Source organism: Nyctereutes procyonoides, unplaced genomic scaffold (assembly GCF_905146905.1).
Source record: "Nyctereutes procyonoides isolate TBG_1078 unplaced genomic scaffold, NYPRO_anot_genome, whole genome shotgun sequence".
Classification (NCBI taxonomy): domain Eukaryota; kingdom Metazoa; phylum Chordata; class Mammalia; order Carnivora; family Canidae; genus Nyctereutes; species Nyctereutes procyonoides.
Genome location: NW_026575121.1, coordinates 29,077,388 through 29,099,758, shown reverse-complemented (window position 1 = coordinate 29,099,758; position 22,371 = coordinate 29,077,388). Strand labels below are relative to the sequence as shown.

The window sequence follows — 22,371 nt, the reverse complement described above, 5'->3', positions numbered from 1 at the left end:
TAAGCCCTTTGACCTTGGAATGTCAAAAAGCAGTTAAGTTTTCTTTAAAATCGTTCAGGAGGGACTTGATATTTATGTGAGTTAACATCTTTATTCCATGGTGGAGTGCTTCCTGTTATTGCCGGAAGTAACAGGGATTAAAAATTAAGATTATTTTTGATTCAGGTGGTTTTGTATAAAACCATAAAGTATCAGGAAGTGACCAAGTAAAATTTTTTAATCTGAGAAATTTTGCTTCCTGCACATCCCAGCTTTTATATTCTTGATCCAGACAAAGTGTGCGGTCTTCCTCACAGAATAATTGAAAAGAAAAAGTTAATGTATGAAAAATACTTGAAAAGCCAAAAGTCCTACCTAAATTCAAGCAACAGAATAGATTTTGTTTTAATAATGTGGTATATACTTTATCACTGTTTGCCAAAGTCACATTTGGTGATCTCTTATTTAATATTTATGTATTCACAGGTATAGTTTAAAGCATTAAAGTAAATAATGATGAGGTTAGAAGTATACTTGACCTGTGTACAATATGGGGGTTAGGAACACTGACGCTCGCACGTTTAAAAATCCACATGTGATTTTTGACTTCCCCAAATCTTTATTGGCAGCCTATTGTTAACCAGAAGCCTTACCAATAACATAAAAAGTCGATTAACACATATTTTGTATGTTATGTTACTTCTATACTGTATTCCTACCATAAACTAAGCTAGAGAAAAGAAAATGTTGTTAAGTAAACCCTCAGGAATGGAAAACATGTTTGCAGTACTGTCCTATAAAAAATTGGCGTATAAATGGACCCAACACCGTTGAAACCTGTGTTTTTCAAGGGTCAGCTGTACTCTCAAATGGTATACCTATGCAAAAATGGCTTGATAAACTTGTTTTTGCAGGCAGCTTAATCATTTGTAATGGAAATATCATCTATTAAATATTTTTTGAGTGTCAGCCATTCTTAGCAGTACTGTAGTTCCTGGGACTCTTTACATCACACCTGCTCCCAGTGCAGGTGATTCAGTGTCTTATACAACTCCAAACTAGGTATGTGTAAAACCAGTCCATCTTCTAGGGGCCTCTGGGTGGCTCAATAGGCTAAGCACCTGACTCTTGATATCAGCTCAGATCATGATCTCAGGTCGTGAGATCCAGCTCTGCATCAGCCTCCACCCAAAGTGTGGAGTCTTCTTATCCTTTTCCCTCTGCTGCTCTTCCCAACCTTCAAAACTGAATGAATGAATGAATGAATGAATGAATGAAATCTTTAAAACCTGCTCATCTTTTAAAGTCATGATTGTTTCTCCTGACATCCTCCATTTTTTTTTTTGACATCCTCTTTTCAAATTATGGTAATCATTCAGTGACCTACCTCAAGTTTCATACTTGGCCTTTGATCTTCTTTCCATCCCTGTATTCATATAATCTTTACATTGTTTATGTTGAATGGCCTCTGTATGCGTTTCTTCCTTTCCACCTCTGAGTTGTTAGTTCAACGTTGGATCACCTCATATCTGCATTATTGACATAGCACCCCAACTGGTCTGACTTCTATTTTCTTTTTCCTAAGACACACACAGCACACTTCCACACCCACAGAGACCATGCTGTCACAACAACACCCTCCCCTCCCTATATTCTGCCTGTGGGCTTGGACACACACACACACACACACACACAGAGTTTAGTTGATCTAGCTCATGATCAGATTAATGTTACTAAGGGACTTCATCATTTCAACCTACTAAAGTACTTTCCGTGGGTAGTTCCTAGTTCTTATAGATTGTGGTCTGGACTTCTCAGTCTGACTTTGTAGGCAATTCACTTTTTTGTTCACCTTTATTGAGAACTCTTCTTCTGCTATGCCCCTGGATTTCTATATGTAGAAAAAGATATATGTGTCCCTTATTGAGATTTTCTACAGAGGCTTTCTACTAGTCTTTGTTTAATAAAGTCAGATATTTTTGTGGCATTATTCAGAACTCAGTTGGGATTGTCTATTGGCCTAGGCCTAGAATCCTCCTATTCTCGCATAAAAAACTGAGTATATTCTCCAGGCAAACTGGTTCATTCTTATACTTCTGAAAATTTATAGGATTAAATAAACTTATTAAGCATCCTGTGGTCACTTGGCTCAATAAGTGGAGAGACAGAGAGACAATAAGACAGAGAGAGAGAGGCAGAGACACAGGCAGAGGGAGAGAAGCAGGCTTGTAAAGGTGGAAAGAATGGTATTGTGTATTTCATTTCATTCTAATGATCTGCATTAGATTTCGACTTGTGTTTGCCATATGCTTGCCTTTTAGGTTCAATAAAGCAAAGGAACAGTTGTGGAGTAGACAATTTAAATCATTTGTTATGAAGTATGTGGCACAGTGTTAGGGTACTTTTGGCTTCTTTTTTTAAAAAAAAAATTTTTTTATTTATTTACGATAGTCATACAGAGAGAGAGAGAGGGGGGCAGAGACACAGGCAGAGGGAGAAGCAGTCTCCATGCACCGGGAGCCTGACGTGGGATTCGATCCCGGGTCTCCAGGATCGTGCCCTGGGCCAAAGGCAGGCGCCAAACCGCTGCGCCACCCAGGGATCCCAACTTTTGGCTTCTTTATCTTTATAGCTTGATATAGCTTTTGCCACTTGGATTCATTGTCCGGTGTGAAGTGTCTGGATTTTGAAATTGGTTAAAATATTTTATATCTATGCTTAGAATGTAGGTTGTGAATTTCCTCTTTCAGTATTTCTTTTTTTTTTTTTTTCCCCTCCAGTATTTCTAAGGTAGTTATTTTCACTGTTCATTTCTGTGTGTTATCTCTGAAAAACAAACAAACAGGCATGTGTTTAATTTTTTGGTAACTAAATATAGATCTGCACATCATGTAGGGGCATTTTTCTGTGCAGTGTGCCATGACCCGTCTTCTTAGGCAAATAGCATGTGTGGAGTTTATTTATAGTTTTGATCTCTAGTCTTCATTGGCTCTTAGTTTACTTGGTGCATAATTCACTAGGGTTATGGGTTGCGGTGTTTAAGGATCAGCTGAGGAGAAGGAGAAAGACAAAAGACACATTGTCCTATCATGTAATACTGAGATGTGATCACACCTGGGCTACTATACACATCATGGTGTATGTGGTTTAGGTAGGCCATGGAAAAGGACAGATCAAAAGCTTAGGAGCTTTTAGTGTGAAAGGGGGAGAGAGGCATGATATAGAAAAGCTTTAACATGTGTTAAATATTACTCATTGGAGCTACCATTTACTGAGTTATTGCTATGAGCATGCACTGTGTTAAGAACATTTTATATATTAGCTTACTAAACCTCACAACAGTACTCTAAAAGGATTGTTATTCTCTTTGTACAAAGTAGGCAACAGGGTTTCAGGTCTGTGGCAAATCAGGATAGAATAAATGAGCATGGATTTGGTGAACAAGTTTAGAAATCCTGAAGCTGAGTAAGTTCTTTATAACTTCTGTGAAGTAGATCAGAACATTTAAGTTTTCCATTGGATTCATTTCCTCCAAGTATGATAGAGCAGGACAGGTATAAATCAACGCTAGTATTTAACGTCCTAAGATTAGAAGGAACTTTTATAGCTCTCTGGAAAAGGGTTTGCAAAATTTATTAATTGAGGTTGCATAAATGTCTAAAGAGAAGCTGAGATGGCAGAGAATATTCATGATCTCTTTGAGGGTCTTTGTAGGCAGCAGAACTTTTAAAATTATATGTAGGATTTTGTTTGTTTTCTACGAAACTTCATCAAAGATGATTGAATCAAACTGCATACTTCAGACTGGAGTGAACTAAACTAACTTGTGAAAATTCTAGGGGGGCCTGACTACTTTAAATTACCTATCAGCTACAGTATTTGAAAGGGGGAAAAAACCCTTAATGAGTATTTTTTAATAAATCCACACTGGAAAAGAATCAGGATTTGCTAAGACTCCTAAATTGGAATAACCCCATAATTGTGAACTCAGCCTTTATGTCCCTAGCCTTAAATTGAGGCAGTTGATGAACTTCCTGGACAGAAGTGAAAACATACTGTTTAAAAATGAATAAAACATTTAAAATTGGGAATGAAATTGTACATGTTTATTACAGAAAAAATTAAAAACAAATTGAACAAAGAGGGAAAAAAATGCCCCAAATTAGTCATCACTGCGATATGAACAATGGTAAGACTATGCATGTACATTCCTAGCATTAAAAAATGTAAATGTATTTTGCATATACATTCCTAGCATGTATAATTATACATATATATAATTATATGCACACACATTTATGTACTCAAAGTATAACTTTCAAAAAAATGTTTTCTAGAGGTTAAGACAGATAACAGCTCTAGCTCTTTCTGAAAAAACAGACGTTTTAATATATTGTGTGTGTGTGTGTGTGTGTGTGTGTGTGTGTTGGCTTTGCCCTGAGTGAAATGACTAAGACCTAAAATTTCTATCTGGCAATAAACAAGCCAAAAATGATGTTAAGAAAACAATTGCATTTCCAATAGCATCAAAAAGACTAGAATAATTAGGCATAAACTCAATGAGAGATGTATAAGGCATGTACACTGAAAACTACAAGATGTCATAGAAAAACAATAAAAAGGTCCTAAGAAATGGCAAGCCATTCATATTCATGGAAGTATTAATATTGTTATAATATCCTCAAGGTGATCTACAGATTCAATTCTTATCAGAATCCTACCTGACTTTTTTGAAGAAATTGACAAGCTGATCCTAAAATTCATGTGGAAAGGCAAGAGACAGAATACTTAAAGCAATCTTGAAAAATGCAAAGTTGGAAGACTCATACTTACCAGTTTCAAGATTTATTACAAAACTGCAGTAAATAAGACAGTGTGGTACTCACATAAAGATAGACCTATAGATCCATGGAACAAATTCTGAGTCAAGAAACAAACCCCTACTCTCTCTCTGTGTCTTTCATGAATAAATAAAATCTTAAATAAATAAATACATAAAATAAAATTGAAAAAAAAAAACAAATCCCTACATTTATGGTGAAATGACTTTTTGAATAGGATGCCAAAAAAATTTAGTGGGGAAATAATTATCTTTCTAATAAATGGTGCTCAGAAAACTGTATATCCATGTGCAGAAGGATGAATTTGCACCCTGTTTCACACCATTCCCCAGCATTAACTTAAAGTGATCCATAGATCTAAATGTAAGAGTTAAAACTATAAATTCTTAGAAGAAAACTTTGGAGCAGATCTTAAATGGCTGTAAATTCTTAGAAGAAAACTTTGGAGCAGATCTTAAATGGCTTAGTCAATGGATTTTATATATGATCCTCAAAATACAAATGTCAAACAGGAAGGTTAAGTTGGACTTCATCAAAATTAAAAACCTTGTGTACTTTTACCATCAAGAAAGTGAAGGGATAAAAAAAAAAGAAAGTGAAGGGATGACTTACAGATGGAGAGAAAATATTTGTGAATTATATTTAAAATTTTTATTTTATTTTTAAATTAATCTCTACAACCAACATGGGGCTCGAACTCACAAGCCTGAGATTGAGACGCATACTCCACTGACTGAGCCTGCCAGGAGCTCCTGTAAATCATATATTTAAAGACACTCATTGTCTGAGTATCTAAAGAATTTTTATAACTCAATAATAAATAAAGATCATCCAATTAAAAAATGCAGAGTGACATTTTTCCCAAACGACATGCAAATGGCCGATAAGCATATTAGAAATGTTCAATATCATTTGCCATTAAAGAAATACATATCAAAATCATGAGATATTATCTGACATCTACCAGAGAACATCTATAATAAAAAAGACAGACAATAACAAGTGTTGATAAAGAAGGAGACTAACTGGAACTCTCATGCACTGTTAGTGGGAGTGTAAAATGGTGCAGCCACTATGGAAAACAGTTGGGAATTCCTCAAAGGTTAAACATAGAGTTTATCATATCACCCAACAGTTCCACTCCCGAGAGAAATGAAAACATACTGCGTACAAAACTTGCACATGAATGTCATAGCAGCATTATTCATAATTGCCAGTAAAGTAGAAACAACCTGAGAGTCCATCAGGTGATGAACAGTTAAAAAAGTGGTATATCCATGCAATGAATCTTATTTGGCGAATATAATAATAATAATAATAATAATAATAATAATGGATTTTAGGAATTATTAATATATCTTGCAACATAGATGAACCTCAAAAAGTGCAACGTGAAAGAAGTCGGTCACAAAAACCACATGTTATAGAACATCATTTGTGTAAACATGTTCACCATAGTTGAAAATATATGGACAGAAAATAGATTAGTGGTTCCTGAGGCTGAAGGAGATGGAGATACGGAGGTATGACTGGTAATGGGTAGGTACAAAGTTTTTTTTGGGGGGTATTGGAAATGTTCCCAAATTGGATAATGGTGATGTTGCACGACTTTGGAAATATACTAAAAACTAGTGAATTGTACACCTTTAAAAAAGTGAATTTAGGGATCCCTGGGTGGCGCAGCGGTTTAGTGCCTGCCTTTGGCCCAGGGCGCGATCCTGGAGACCCGGGATCGAATCCCACGTCGGGCTCCCGGTGCATGGAGCCTGCTTCTCCCTCTGCCTGTCTCTGCCTCTCTCTCCCCCCTCTCTCTCTGTGACTATCATAAATAAATAAAAAAGTTTTTTTTAAAAAGTGAATTTATGTAAGTTATATAGTCATAAAGCTGTTAGAAAATGCACTGGCTTATTTTCCAAGATTTTCTGCCGGGTTCCCTATTTCTCTTTTATCTGACCTTCTATTTTCTTTTCCTATCTTGCTTAAGTTTAATTTTTATGGACAGCAGTGTCTTATCAGATTGAGTTCCTATCTTGAATGTGAGCCCTGGGGGAGCAGTTTCCTTTAGACTTTGCAGTGGGCCCCTCTCACTTACCTGCTTTTGGGGTAACAGAAACCTACTAATGTCAGCTGCTTTTCTCAGAGTGGCCAGCCAGACTCTAGGGAGTACCTGTTGGCTACTCTGGTTCTCAGGCTCCTTACTCATCCCATTGCTTTCCTTTTCTTTCCCCAGTGATACAGAGACCATGCATGTCTTGTAGCTCTATGTGATTTGTACCAAACAAGTTGGTACAAATCAAACAAGCATTTTGGGATTCAAGAGGTTGCTTTCTCACCTCATTTTGTTGTGGATGTTGTCCATGAATTTTGGTTTTTTAATCCATTGTTCTGTTTTTATGGGAAGATTTAGGAAGATTAAAAAACTGTGCTTCCATCACTGCTGCCAGTTTTGTAGAATCCAGAAGTGTAGTCTTTCAGACAATTTGAGGAAGAGATTTGAAAGGCATTAGTCTCGCAAAAACAGAGGATATCCTCTGAGAGATGTTAATATCTTTAAAAGAAGAGCCCATGGCTTATTAATCTTACTAAATTCAGCACTCAGCATAGGCCCTGGCATCAGATAACACCCAGATGAACACTGGTTGAATAAACAGAAGTGCAGAGAGATGAAGGAGAGTGAACTGGAATTTAGAGCTAGTATGTACCTACCAGCATTGACATCCAGGAGGCCTGGATGAATAGTTTCCAAATCTCCTTGCACATGTAGATCAGAAATACTTCTGAAGCTTTGGTCAGCTATTCAGTTGTTTTACCTGGCTCAGTTTATCAAGAACTTGTGAAATGTGAAATGATTCATAACTCTCATGTTCGGTTTCCTTAGGAAATTGATGATCTAGGTTTCTTCAATTCTGCATGTACCTGAGCATGTGCTAGACCCGTTATTGACTCATAGGTCATACACCCAGAAGTCCATGGCCTTAGATTCTTTTTCTGACCCTAAACTGCCGTAAACCCTTCTTATGGGCAAATGCATCCTATCTCATGAGATACTATCTTGCCATGCGGACCTTCCAGTCTGATATGGAGAAAACTGTCCGACCTTTCCTGAGCTTTCTTGTTTCTCTCATAAATCACTTTCGTTTATTCTACTCTTCCAGGAACCATAAAAAAGTTAGTAAATAGAACTATATATCTTACAAAAACGACTTCCCTCAAGGCCCTGTATTCTGAAATTGCTTCTGAGTTGCCTTGGGCTAGCCACTGCAGTGTGCTGAATTCTTCCTGATCCTCTTATCCTCGTCAACACTTACCCTCCAGTGTTTAATTTCCTTGGTACTCTTTTTTTTTTTTTTTTTTGCTACATTTAGTTTCATAAAATTGTGCTGAGACAAAAATGAAAGACAAGGGGATAAAATACTCTGTCAGCATATTTATTTGTATTTGAACAAAGGCCTATGGTGCTTTAAGTCAAAGAAGTTAAGCTGTGTAGAAATTTGAATACCTTTGGCAGCTTGCAAATCCAGCTGATGCCCACCCATCATCTTGGAAATAAGAAAGGGTTGTGGATAAAATTTTAAGGAACACGATATTCACTCTCTGAGCCTCTGTGAAAATGATTGGTGTTACATTTCTGGCTTGGACTCTTCGATGGTTTTCTTAACAGTTTCTCTTGAAGATTTGTATTCAAGACAGCTTGTCAAAAAGCAAAGGAGCATGTAGGCATATTGCCCTCATGGTTGGATGCTTTTAGACACTGCAGCTGTTTGAAAGGCCTGAGTGAACTAATTCATTTATGCCTGAGAAACCTATCTCCCTGATGTTAGTGCTTGTCATGAACATCCTTCTCAAAATGATAGTGAGGGAGAGAGAGAGGTATAAGGCATATAGGCAACGATACTTGATTTCAGCTTAAAAAAGGAACAACACAAATATGTTTTTAAAAAGTAGATGAAGAATTGTAATCTTGGTATGTCATACTTGAAATTTATTGAAACTTCCTTGTTTTGGTTTACCCTTTGGAACTGTGCCTTCTTTCGTATAGAGTGGTTAATTTAACTCTTTAAAGAGGTGAATTTTTGGATTAAAGTTTTTCTATACTTTAAAAGTCTTATAATAATAAAAGATGCTTATGGTACAGTTTACATACTGTGAATGTATAAAAAATAAAAGAAAAAACTCACAAAAAACAACTTCCCTTTTGATTCTCCTTCCCCTCACGAAATTATAGACCAGTGCATACTTTCTAGACTTAAAAAAATACATACATATGATTTATTGGAGATGCATGTATTGTATCTTTTTGTAAAAATTACATCATACTGTTTATACTGTTCTGCAGCTTTATTGTTTCACCTAATAGTCCATGGTCTTTCCTTCATCTAGATGAGAATTTAATGAGCTGAATTCTCCCTTTTGTATCCATAAGGGTATTAAATGTTGGCTTATATGTAAGAAAGATGTCAGGGAGAATGACAGCCCTCCCCAAATCTTTTCCCCTGCTCTAGCTCCAGCCTAAATAGATGTGCCAGTACCTAGAAGTCATTCAACAGCTGTCAAGCCAATTGCACGCTGCTGGTGACCTGGAGGAGAAACAGCAGCTGGTAGACAAGTGTAGCCACTCTGTTTCTGAGCATGGGAGGCAGGGCAGCAGATGGACATATTTCTACTATTTCCAATTTTAACTACATGGTTTCTTTTTAGGTGTTTTCCTTGTACAGTAAAAAAATGTTTTTGATGACATTTTTAAAAGGTGATTTAAAAAATTGTGGAGAAGAAAAATCATCCATAGGCTCTTATTACCTGAGTTAATTATTAACATTTTATTTCTTTTTTCCATGCTTTCTATTAAATGAACTGTTAGAAATAGCACTTTACTTCTGTGATCTTCCTCCCCCAAACCTATCATTCTAGTGTAATCATGAGAAAAGCATTAGAAAAGTCCCAGTTATGGAACATTCTACAAAATGCCTGACCAGTATGCCTCAGAATTGTCAAGGCCATCAATAACAAGGGAAATCTGAGAAATTGTCATAGCCTGGGGTAGCTTAAGGAGACAAGATGGCTAAGTGTAATGTGGCATCCCAGATGAGACCCTGTAACAAAAAAGGACATTTGGGAAAAGTTCAGAACATCTGAATAAGGCACAAACTTTAGTTAAAAATAATATATCAGTATGGGTTCACTAATTGATGTACCATACCAAAGAAAGACGTTAACAGTAGGAGAAACTGGTCTGGGTTATATAGAAACTCTGTATATTATCTTCACATCTTTTTGGTAAATCTAAAAGTATCCAAAAATAAAAAATGTTGAAGTGTTGTAATAATACTATGTATACAGTTCTGTGTTCTGTTTTTTACTTTTTTCTTAACTGTTTTCTTCTTACTTTTTAATTAAAAAAAATTAGTGATTGGAACGCCTGGGTGGCTCAGCAGTTAAGCATCTGCCTTCTGGCTCAGGGCATGATCCTGGAATCCTGGGATATAGTCCCATATTGGGCTCCCTGCATGGAGCCTGCTTCTTCCTCTGCCTAAGTCTCTGCCTCTCTTTTTCTCTATCTCTCATGAATAAATAAATAAAATATTTAAAAAATTAAGGATTATTTACTACTTGTCAGAATGAATATGCTGTATAATTCATGAAACTATTTCTTTTCATATACGAAAGAGTTTCATGAATAATATATATATATATATATATATATATACTCTGACATACACATATCATATAAATTGTTTCTAATAATTGATAATGCTCTGATGAACAGCTATATCATTTAGTTGTATCTCTGTTCTAAAGGGATTTTTAGGGGCACCTGAGTGGCTCCATTGGTTAAGTGTCTGACTTTTGGCTCAGGTTGTGATCTTGGGGTTATAGCGTTAAGCCCCATGTTGGGCTCTGCACTGGGTGTGGAGCCTGCTTGGTATTCTTTCTCCTCCCCTCTCTCTTTCTATAAAAGGGAAGGGACTTAAAAAATAAATTCAAAAAGAATTTTTAAAAAAATTATCTTCAATAATAATAATTTTAAGAAGTATATTTCTATATTTATTTTGTTGTAGTATAGGGGGGAATAGTGTCCTAAAAGTAAACTTACTGATTGAGTTGTATGAAGATATTAAGCATTTTGCCCAATTGTTTTACTGAAAGCCTATTCTAATTTACAATCATACCACCAGTATCTATAGATGCCTGTTTTTTTTGGTTAATTTACTTTTTATTGGTGTTCAATTTGTCAACATCTAGAATAACACCCAGTGCTCATCCCATCAAGTGCCCCCCTCAGTGCCCGTCACCCAGTCGCCCCCACCCCCCGCCCACCTCCCCTTCCCCCACCCCTAGTTCGTTTCCCAGAGTTAGGAGTCTCTCATGTTCTGTCTCCCTTTCTGATATTTCCCACTCATTTTTAATCCTTTCCCCTTTATTCCCTGTCACTATTTTTTATATTTAGATGCCTGTTTTCACTGGACCTTTTCTATCTGTATAATCTTTTGTTTTATAATCTTTTCCAAAGTTGACATCTTCTTGATATAATTTGTGTATAATTATTTTTTTAACTTAAACACTTCTAACTTGTCTTTATTACTTAAGAATTATCATAAGAATTATTTAAGAATTACATTCTTTGTCCCACTGGAATCTGTTAATGCTGTCTGCTTGCTTGAGTTCTTTAAGTAGTGAACACTAACCCTTTATAATAAACGCAAGAAGAGATGAGATATTGGATTTAATATATACTCTTTTATAATAATGCTGTATTGACAATAGAAAAAGGAAAAAGAATTTATAATAAAATTTAATGTAATTAAAATTTGTATCAAAAGAAATACAGAAATAATAGTAGGTAATCAGATTATCATATTGTAAACCTAAAACTAATATAATAATATATTTCAAATATACCTCAATAAAACTGGAAAAGAAACAAATAATAGCAAGTAGTACATCACTTTCTTTGTATATGTGTTAATTTTTTTGGAGCAGCATGCGGATTGTGGAAATGTTGGAGTGTTTAACAAAATTATTTATATTTCTTGCCTGTATTTATTAATCTGTCTACGAGATCAAAATTAGTTTTGTAACCCTATGACAATATGCAGAAAAACACAGAAGTATTTACAGTGTAGTTTAAACAACATAATTGAGCTTATGATAATACTTTCTTTAGTAATGAGAAACTAGTTGTTAACGAATGATTTTTATTACTTCTATGAAATTAGAACCAAAAATTATTTTAATGCTTTCTCCCCAATGGAAGAACCCACAAACTTTTCTCTGAAAAGTAAAATGAATAAGAATGTAAGGCTCCTGTGGTGAAGAGGTGGAATTAAAAGTGCATTGACCTTGGATCTGTGATACCTGGCCATGTACCAGGACTAGGTCATCACCCATGGGTGAAAGGCAGCTCAGTCTCCTGGTTTGGTTTATTTTGGGACCTGCATGCTTGGAAAAGACCTTAATAGAAGGGCCCTGGAGCATGGGGGCTGTGTGTCCTTTCCCCATGACTACAAATGCCACACATACTGTGAACCAGACTGTGGACCTCATTCCCCCAGGGCCTGATGGCTGGCATGCTTCACAGCTTCCTCTTACTTTGGTCAGTGACAGAAATTCACATGCTTTGTGTGTGTAACTCTGAGTTCCATTTTCCCCTTGCGTGCTTATGCAGTATATGGGGATTAAAAGGTACAAACTTCCAAATACAAAATAAATAAGTCATGGGGATGGGGATGAGAAGTACAGCATGGGGAATCTACTCAATAATACAGCATTGTGTAGTGAGTGACAGATGGTAACTACACATAAATGGTGTTGAGCATAGTGTAGTGTACAGAATTGTCCAGTCACTATGTTGTACACCTGAAACTAATGTAACATTGTGTGTCAACTCTATTTTAATAAAAAAGTCTTCTGTATCTCTCTCACTTTTACGTTCTTTGTAAATTTTTCCTTTTATTCTGTGCTTACCTGAATTAAAATGCATATACCAAATAATTTATTAGAAATCTTTTCATCCCAGATCATGATACCTCTGTGTGTTGTGTGTGTGTGTGTGTGTGTGTGTGTGTGTAGTAAGGGTGGAAGATCACATGGAAAGTAGTTTTTAAAAAGGAAGTTTTGGGGCACCTGGGTGGCTCAATGGTTGAGTGTCTGCCTTTGGCTCAGGTTGGGATCCTGGGATCAAGTCCTGCGGCGAGCCTGCTTCTCCCTCTGCCTACGCCTCTGCCTCTCTCTATGTCTCTCATAACTAACTAAATAAAATATTTTAAAAAGTTAAAAATAAAAAAAATAAAAAGGAAGTTTTATGTACCAAATGAAATATGTGGAGTCAGGTAAGCAAATGGCCTTTTAAATGGGGAGTGTAATCAGAAAGTTCAACTTTAAATAGTATGTTTTCCTTGAAGCTCTTGCCTGAGAATGGAATTATTCTGCAATTATACTGCAATCATTATATAAATGGTTGGTTCTTGTAGGGAAAGAATAGTGAAATGTTCTGTGAAACGTTCTATTCATTTCTTTTGAATTTTTCAACAAAGCTTAAGGGAGAGAAAAATGAAGGTGTACACCTGGAGAGAATGGGATTGACATTTTTGCAGTCTACCACAAGCTCTAAATTACTTTGAAGCCTCTGTTGTATATTAAGAATGATTGCAGATTTTAATTTATTCTGTAGTACATCTTGTTTATTTTGTTTTTTTTTTTTTTTTAAATATTTTTTTTAATTTTTATTTATTTATGATAGGCACACAGTGAGAGAGAGAGAGGCGGAGACACAGGCAGAGGGAGAAGCAGGCTCCATGCACCGGGAGCCCGATGTGGGATTCGATCCTGGGTCTCCAGGATCGCGCCCTGGGCCAAAGGCAGGCGCTAAACCGCTGCGCCACCCAGGGATCCCCATCTTGTTTATTTTGATAGAAAAATGTTTAAAATTGTTCATTAGTGGGCAGCCCCGGTGGCGCAGCGGTTTAGCCCCGCCTGCAGCTCGGGGCGTGATCCTGGAGACTCTGGATCGAGTCCCACATCAGGCTTTGGGCATGGAGCCTGCTTCTCCCTCTGCCTGTGTCTCTGCCTCTCTCTCTCTCTCTCTCTCTCTCTCTCTCTCTCTATCTCAGTCTGCATCTCTATGAATAAATAAATTAAAAAAATGTTCATTAGTAAAATTATTTAACTCCTCTCCAATCTGTAAGTAAGAATGATTCTGCTGGAATGCAAACTGTGTATAAGCTTGACTTTGGGACATCCTTGGCTGACAATCCCACATCCTACAGAGTACACATAGTCTCATTTGAATAGCTTGTAATAGATGGAGAAGGAGCAGTTCAAGATCTCCATGTTTTAGGAGATGCTAATCAGAAGTTTTCTTTGAAGTGTTCATTTGAGCAAAAGTCCACAGGTTTTCATGATATGAGTAATGCTTCAGGGCTTAATGTTTGCTTCTTATTAATTCATCTACTAATTTGACGGATATTCTAGTCTCCGGGACTTAAAAAGTGTCTGTCTTCATGGAGATTACAGTGTACTCTTTCTTATGGCTTCCAATTTGATAGACACATTCTAATGCTAGTTTGAACTTGTTCGTTTTATTTCTCAGTAGCTAAAAAAACTTCAAGTCCAAACCAAAAAAAATATATATATATAATAAACCTTCATTATCTGGAAGATAACCCTGTTGCATTCCATGGGTGAGAAAATGTTTATTAATCTGTAAATTCTGTTTAATTATTGATAAGACAAGAATTTCTCATTGCCAGACTATTGTATGTTTAAATTTTCTATGTAATTCTTGATGGAAAAGAATTGATTGTACCTTTGAAGGTGAAGTACTGTGTTCTTTCTAATCACACTTTTAGCTACTGAAAAAAGCTGTCTGATGCAGAAGCCATTTAGGATTCTATACTGATTGAAAGTATTAGAGAGTTTGTCCTTGTCTGTGAAGTCCCTGACTCATAAATAGCTCATGAATACAAACCACGGCAGGTATCCTGCCCCACACTGCTCACCCCCACCATCCTGGGAGCCATCACGGGAAGGAAGCTTGGAATTAGTGAAGGTAATGCCACCTGTGAGGAAGAAAGGGGGCAGATTGTGACCAGAAGAGGCCAGGTGATGTGGAGACTGCTGTCAGCAAGCATGAGGATCAGGCTGGGGCCAGGGAGAAGGTTGGTGTGGGCAACTCTTCCTTTGAAACATATTTTCCTTCTTTTCTGCCTAATTTTTAAGAAGCATTTTGAGAATTATAGCCTATTAAAGGTGAATGAGAGATCAAGACATTATCTAGTTCTTGCATAACACTAATGTTGTATGGAAAGGAAATCGAAGTATGTTCAAAGTGACTGATCCAAGCTCACATGGTTAATTCGTGGCACCATATATGCATCTAGATTTCAGAGTGTGGTCTACAGCAATTCTGAAGTCCAATCAGTTCCTCCTGTCCTGGGGGGCAGAGAGTGTACTCTGGATAGGGCCCGTTCTCACTGGGAATGGTTTTCTGTAATTCTCGGCTTCACCCTCTTTGTCATCCTTCTCTCTAATATGATGTGGATAGGTTTTTCAGCCTGCTTCCTGGCTAGAGTAGTTGGGGGGCCCAGAGGGCTCTTTGCATTTTGGACTGTTTCATTTCATTTTAGTCCAAGCTGATATAGCTTCCAAAATTTTTAAGGGTTTCCTGTATATCAAATTATATCCTGCTCTGTTGGACAAAAGTCACACCTAGAAATATCTTTGCGATGAATTGGCCCTTCTCTATGTCAGACTGGCTGTTAGGTTGGCCTGGGATAGCACCTTAAGATCTCAGAAGGCCCTTTGCCTAGCTGAGAGAGTCTAGGAGGCAGGCCCTCAGATTTTTGGGGTTTTAAAAAAAGAGGTCTTACTTTCTTGGTACATATCCTGAGGCCATATATACTGGCAGACTCCTATTCAGGTCTTTGCCCAGAGATTATGAGGCTGTTTTTCACTTTGAGAGTCTTTTGCTGAGGAAGATTGCAGATGAGAAGCAGTTTTACTGTTGGATCTGTGAAGTCCTAGGTTCTTTAAATTTCCTCTAATTTCTGCTTGAAACCAAACAGTTTCTTCTAAGTTTATCTTGTTTCCCCATAGTTTATTACAGGCAGCTAAAAGAAGCCAGTTGTACTTTTAACTTTTTTCCTGGAATCTCTTCAACTTAACCTACAAGTTCATTAGATACTCCCTCCACTGTACACTTTACTGCAAACACGTTTGTTTCACTGCATTTTGTTGATACACAACTCCTCTCCTCTTTTTTCCACCTTTCAACAGCAATTATCTCACTGTCCTAGCTCCTGTTAGCAGTTTGCTTGATGGCCACTCTCCAATGCCCACTCCCAAAGCCAATGTCACATATTTAAGATTTTTGTTTCGGCACCACTCCATTCCAGATATTGATGTGGTATTGCTCATTGCATAATGAACCACTCTCAAACTTAGTGGCTTCAAATAACATGTATCTACTCACTATCCTGCAGTTTGGGTTCTCTTTGGTGAGGACAGCTTATCTGCCCTCCACATGGTGTCTTCATGTGGCTGGCTTGGGCTTCCTCATAGCATGGTGTCTCATAGCTGTCTGGCTTCTTACACAGCTGCTGGCCTTTTTTCTTTCCCCAGAGAGTGAAAGCAGATGAAGCCAGGCCTTCTTCTTTGGGCCTGAGTTCAGACATCCCGGGGTGCTGCACCAGTTGCATTCTGTGTGTCAAAGGGCAAGCCTGGATTGAAAGGAGGCAAATAGCTTTCCCCTCCCAATGAAAGAATGACCATGAATTTGAGGCACTCTCAAATCCACTGCACTGGATAATTCCTGGGTGTTTCTGGTTTGGGTACCTGGTAGATTATGCTACTATTCATTGGATCAAGTTTTCCGGGAAAGATCATCGTTGACTTACAGGCATGTTTCAAATAAAGCAACTCTAAATTTCAAAGAGATCAAGTCCAAAACAAGAGAAAACAAAAATAAAGAAAGCAAAAGGAAAAGAAACTGGCCCTGCCGAAGACGTACTGCCTTACTCTCCCTGTCCTTGCACCTTCCCATGTATGATCTGTTACCATATTCATGTCTTCTACATTGTCACCATTTTCTATCAGCAGTTGGCAGCATCTCTTCACATTTTTATGTCTGCTCTGACACCTTTGGCTTTACCATTTTTCTTCTACTTCCACTTCCTCTACTTTAAAAAAAAAAGTTAAAATTGATCATTACATTGTGAAGTGTCTGTAATTAATTCCATGCTCATAGGTTGATTTTAAAATGTGACCAATGTTTTCTTCCTTTCTTCTTTCTCTTTCTTTTCTCTCTTTCTTTCTTCTTCTTTCTTTCTTTCTTTCTTTCTTTCTTCTTTCTTTCTTCTTTCTTTCTTTCTTTCTTTCTTCTTTCTTTCTTTCTTCTTCTTCTTTCCTTTCTTTCTTCAACCTTTTCTGCTTTAATTCTGTCCTTAAATTCCTTTTATATCTTAGGCACACTAACTAATCTTGAAGCCCTTTGGTTTTCTAGAAATCCTTCAGGTCGAGCCTGTTTACCTATTTCAGCTGGGACCCGCGGCGCTGTTGTCTGTGGCACAGCCCTCCAGGGTGGATTCACTGTTTCCTCCATCTTATGACTTCCTGTTTCTTATTTTACTCTTGTTTTGCTCAAGTATATCTTTAAATAACTTCTCCAAAATCCTTATATGGGTAAATCTTCTGAATCTTTTCTTCTCTGAAAATGTGTCTATTCTGTGACCACAATTTTTTTTAAAACATTGTAGGAAAAGAAATACCTAAGTGCTCAGAGCATTGTCTCCTAATTACATCATAAATGCATGTAAGGAATGTGATTACTTGTTTTTTTTTTTTTTGGTCCCTGCCTCTAATCTATGTCATGATCCCCCTTTTGTCTGTTCCATGATTATTGTTTAATTTTTTCTTTTTGGTATCCATAATTTTGAGTTGTAGAAATTGCAATCAGGCATTAGTTACTGGGTTTATGTATTGCTAATTACATTGGATGACAAACTTTTGAGATTTTCCCTAACTGGAAATCATTATTGTGAAAGAAATAGGTAATCCTCTTCTAGGAAAAAAAAAAAAAAAACCCACAAAAAATGTTTGGAGTATCCTCATTTAGTTTTTGTTCAAGATTCTCTTTGCTTTTTTCCTGGTGAGATATGGTCAGATTGCTAAAACTCTTGTTTCAGGAAGGTTTGTATGTGCAGGTGAACTTGAGCTTTATCTTTTTGAAACATAGTCAATAAGAGCAGTGGTGCTCTTAAGTCAGTTCTATCATCCCTCCTTTGAAGCAGCTGTTGAGATAATAAAAGGTTGAGCTATAAACTCCATTAACTGCAGTCATGCCTGGAAGAAAAAAGTGCTTTATTATTTTAGTATAATGAATGAAATTGTCTGTGAGGCTTTACTGAGTTTTTTTCTATACCTCTGAAGGTGTGAGATTTGACACTGGTAATTTTTAATGAAGGAGACTGGATTAAGCATTCACCTTTTACATAAATTAGAAGCATGTGAAATAACCCTGTGGAAAACATTGCTTGGAAGCAGGAACCACATTAATAGCAGATCATGAGACCAACGAGGTGCTCTGTCGGGAAGTCCAGTCAGTTGGTTGCAAAAACAACCTGATCCTGTATATAAATGAGGAGGCTTATATAAACCAACAAATTAAAATGGAAAAATACAAAAATTAACTAATTCTGGAGCCACAGTACATACCAGTGTGTCATTTTTTTTTCTCTGGTGAGTTGTAAACTTCATAAACTGTTTATGGGTTTGTTATATATAGTAACCTATCAGGTGATACAAGAAATCTTTATAAATGGTCTTTGCTAGTATACAGATACTTAAATGTTGGAAGGATGTATTTCTTATTGTGACCTGTAAACTTCATCACTTACTTAAAAAAAAATATGTGAAAAGGGTTTTTTAGTTTGAAGTCAGCTTTTTACACATCATTCCTCTTGAGATACTCCAGTTAAGAGCCTTTATGGTGAGGAGACCATGGGAAGGAGTAGCAGTAGATGTATCCTTTTCAGCTCTAACTCACTGCTGAGTAGATACAGACCAGTATATGCACCTGCAGGGTTCCAATTTCTTTGAATTTCAGGGAACTTCTACTTTTGTCCTTAAACTTGCCTCACGAAACTACTTTAACACTTAAAGGAATGGCAGTATTCTTTTCAGAAAGCATATTAAAATTTGATGAACTTATTTTTTAATTCACACACTTCTACAGACAAACTCTCTGCATTTAGTGACTACACTCTGACTGTAAATGATAGTATACTTGGTAACTTCTATACTGGCTGTGAGCTTTTTGAAGGCAGTGTATTTTCCCCCTACTGCCAAATTGAACAAGGGTTCTGCACATATAATTGCTCAATAAATGTTTGTTAAATGAAATTAATTATATATGGTTCCATTCCTATTGTTTCCCTTTCATTCAGTAAACTAACTCGTCTTCTAGGCAAGTAGACTCTTATTTATGCCATTTAAAGACTTTACCCAAGAACATATAACCTATAAATTTCTCCGCCAATCTGTTCCCTCTTTTTTTTTTTTAAGATTTTATTTATTTGTTCATGAGAGACAGAGAGAGAGAAAGAGAGAGAGAGACAGGCAGAGGGAGAAGCAGGCTCCATGCAGGGAGTCCTCCTGATGTAGGACTCGATCCCGGGTCTCCAGGATCAGGCCCTGGGCTGAAGGCGGTGCTAAACCGCTGAGCCACCCGGGCTGCCCCATCTGTTCCCTCTTTGTATCAAAAGGTTTATTCTAATATTTGACCTAATGTTTCCAAGACATTTTTCAGATTTAAACATTAATAACACCCGCTGCCACCACCCCCCCCCACCCCAAATCGTCAAACCACTGCTGACAACACAGCTTGCCAACCTTTTCACATCATACACATGGATAGCTTTGGGAGTAAGGACTGGGACAGGTCTGGGTTACCCCAGTCTGCTGTGTTGTTGCACTGAAAGTCTGCTTTTTGTAGACATAGCCTGTGTGTAGCAAGCCAAGTGGCCAATAGTGGGTATTAATTATCTGGTAGATCTAGTACAGCAAAGAAGATCGATCAATTCATACTTGTAAAACGTTTGGAACAGGGCCTTGTACACAATAAATCCTATCTAATATTTATTAGATAATATTAAAAGCCAAGAAAATATCGTTATAGTAAAAAGGTGGTTAAGTTGAACATAATGGAGACAAACAGAGTAGAGTGGAGGTCAATGGCAAGAGGCAAGTGTTTGAGCAGTGTCTGAGAAGTGACTGTCCACTTAGAGTTCAGAGCTTGGCAGCAAAGGGAAGTAAAACCAAAATTGAGTAGTAACATCAAACAAAGGCTATGTGTATGTTTGTTTATGTATATTTTTTAAATACAAATTTTTGTATATTTTATGATTACAAAAGAGATGAAGGCCACAGGGAAGAAATGATTGGAAGTCTTTCTTTTTAATATTTTATTTATTTACTAATGAGAGACACACAGAGAGAGGCAGAGACAAAGGCAGAGGGAGAAACAGGCTCCCTGTGGGGAGCCCAATGTGTCCCTCGATCCCAGGACCCTGGGATCACGCCCTGGGCGGAGGGCAGACGCTCAACCACTGAGCCATCCAGGTGCCTGAAATGATTGGAAGTCTTGAAGCGTATATATTTTAAAATTTGGAGTCTCAGCAAAGTAAAAATGGATTAAGGGATCTGTAAAAATGAAAGATTAACTCTAGAGAAGAGGATAGAAATGTCTTTAGTATCTAGAGGAAAGTATGAGAAAATAAATGTAAGGACAGTGAGATACTGAAATGGAATAGAAGCACATTTATGAATTTATGCCAGGTGGTCTCATAAGTACCATTCAATTAAAAGTGGATTGTTTGCTGCAGGGAACCTTCTCTTCTGTCTTTGGATTAAGATTGCCAGAGAATAAATGAAACTACAGGAAGTGATCATTTGAAGGTTGTGATAAAGAATGAATTTTGGTGATGAAGTGGAATAAAGTATGAAGGGAGGATATGGTGATATTTATGGTACTATTTGGAACACACTGTTTAGATTTTTAAATATAGCAATTTTGTGGTAATTAGGTGTGCATTTTAAAATAAGGCCTTTTGTTTATTCAATAAATACATATTTGTTGAAAATCTTTGGCTTCATGGGACTTATATTTTAGTGTAGAAAGGCAGATACAAAATACAACAGTAAAATAAAACTAAGAAGCAAAACATATAGTACGTTAAATAGTAATAATTGTTAAGGATAAAAATTATGTAGGATGGGGATGAGGAAGAAGGAATGGAGAAAGGATGAGAGAGAATGAGAGAGTTGGTTTTAGGAAGTGTGGTCATTGAAGTTCTTACAGAGGAGACAACAGATGAGGAATGAGCTAAAGGAGGTGTGGGACAGGCTGTTGAAGATGCCTTATGGAGGCATTTGGCTGGAGCTGACTGAATGGGGAGTAGTAGGAGATGAGCTCAGAGGGGAGTAGGAATCAGATACTGTGGAGTCTTGTGGGCCACGAGACCAGATGAAATTACTAAGTGGAGTGAGTGTAGGAAGAAAAGGGAAGAGGGCCAGTCACAAAGCTCCCTGAAGCTCCAAGATTTAGAGTTCTGAGAGTTGAGAAGGAATCAGCAAAGGAGACTGGAATAGGAGAGCCAGGGAAGTGGAGGGAAACAAGGACAGTGTAGTGTCTGGAAGCCAAGGGAAGAAAGTGTTCCAAAAGGGGAGACTTGACCAGGAGCCTTGAAGGAGAAGGACTAAGAATTAACTATTAGATTTAGCAGTGTCGCAGCCACAATATCCGTTCTGATGGAATGATGGGAGCAGTTGTCCAGCTGATGTGAGTTCAAGAAGGGAGAAGAGATATGAAGGGTGGCTGCTGGCAATTCTTCTAAGGAGTTCAGCTGTGACTAGAGGAGAGAACTGGCATTGATCTCTAGAGAAGTGGGGTCAAGAGAATTCTTTGGGGATGAGAGAAAAAGAAGCATGTTTGTAAACCAATAGGGAAGATAAAGTAGAGAAGAAAACCTTTGATGCAGGAGAAGGGGAGAGAATTGTTACAGCACTGTCCTTAAGTAAGAGGCAATGGCATCTTGAAGTTCAAGATGTGTGTGTGTGTTGGGAGAGGGTGGCCTTAGCTAATCTCTTTGAAGTTCACATGCAGCATCCTTAAGCTTTCACTCCAAGCTTTGAGGGATTACTGTTGGTAAGGTATAATGTTAGAGTTAGATTCTAGTTCATGTTCACTGATTGCATTTTAACTCTGGGCCATTGGTAAATGAGATGGAAATCCCAAAGGTGAATGCAGATTGCTGAAGGTGGCAGGGAAAGAGTCTCCTGGTGTCAGATGGGTAGCATCTTATAAACATTGTGGATCCCTGGTGCTGGGTTAGTGAGAGAAAGCCTTGTCTCAATCAATTCCACATTCTGATCTCTCTGGATATAGACTTGTTTCTCATCTCCTGGATACTGAACCTTCTGACCATTGACGCTTGACTTTCCATTTAATCTCTGCTTGGACATATTCATTTTAACTTTTTGGCTTAATTACCCATGTTCT

At 37.4% G+C, this 22,371-nt stretch overlaps 1 protein-coding gene across 1 annotated transcript in view; it reads left to right on the top strand.

Annotated features, from left to right (window-relative positions):
- TBC1D4 (TBC1 domain family member 4) overlaps positions 1-22,371 on the top strand; it is a 175,579-nt gene that overhangs the window by 63,148 nt on the left and 90,060 nt on the right.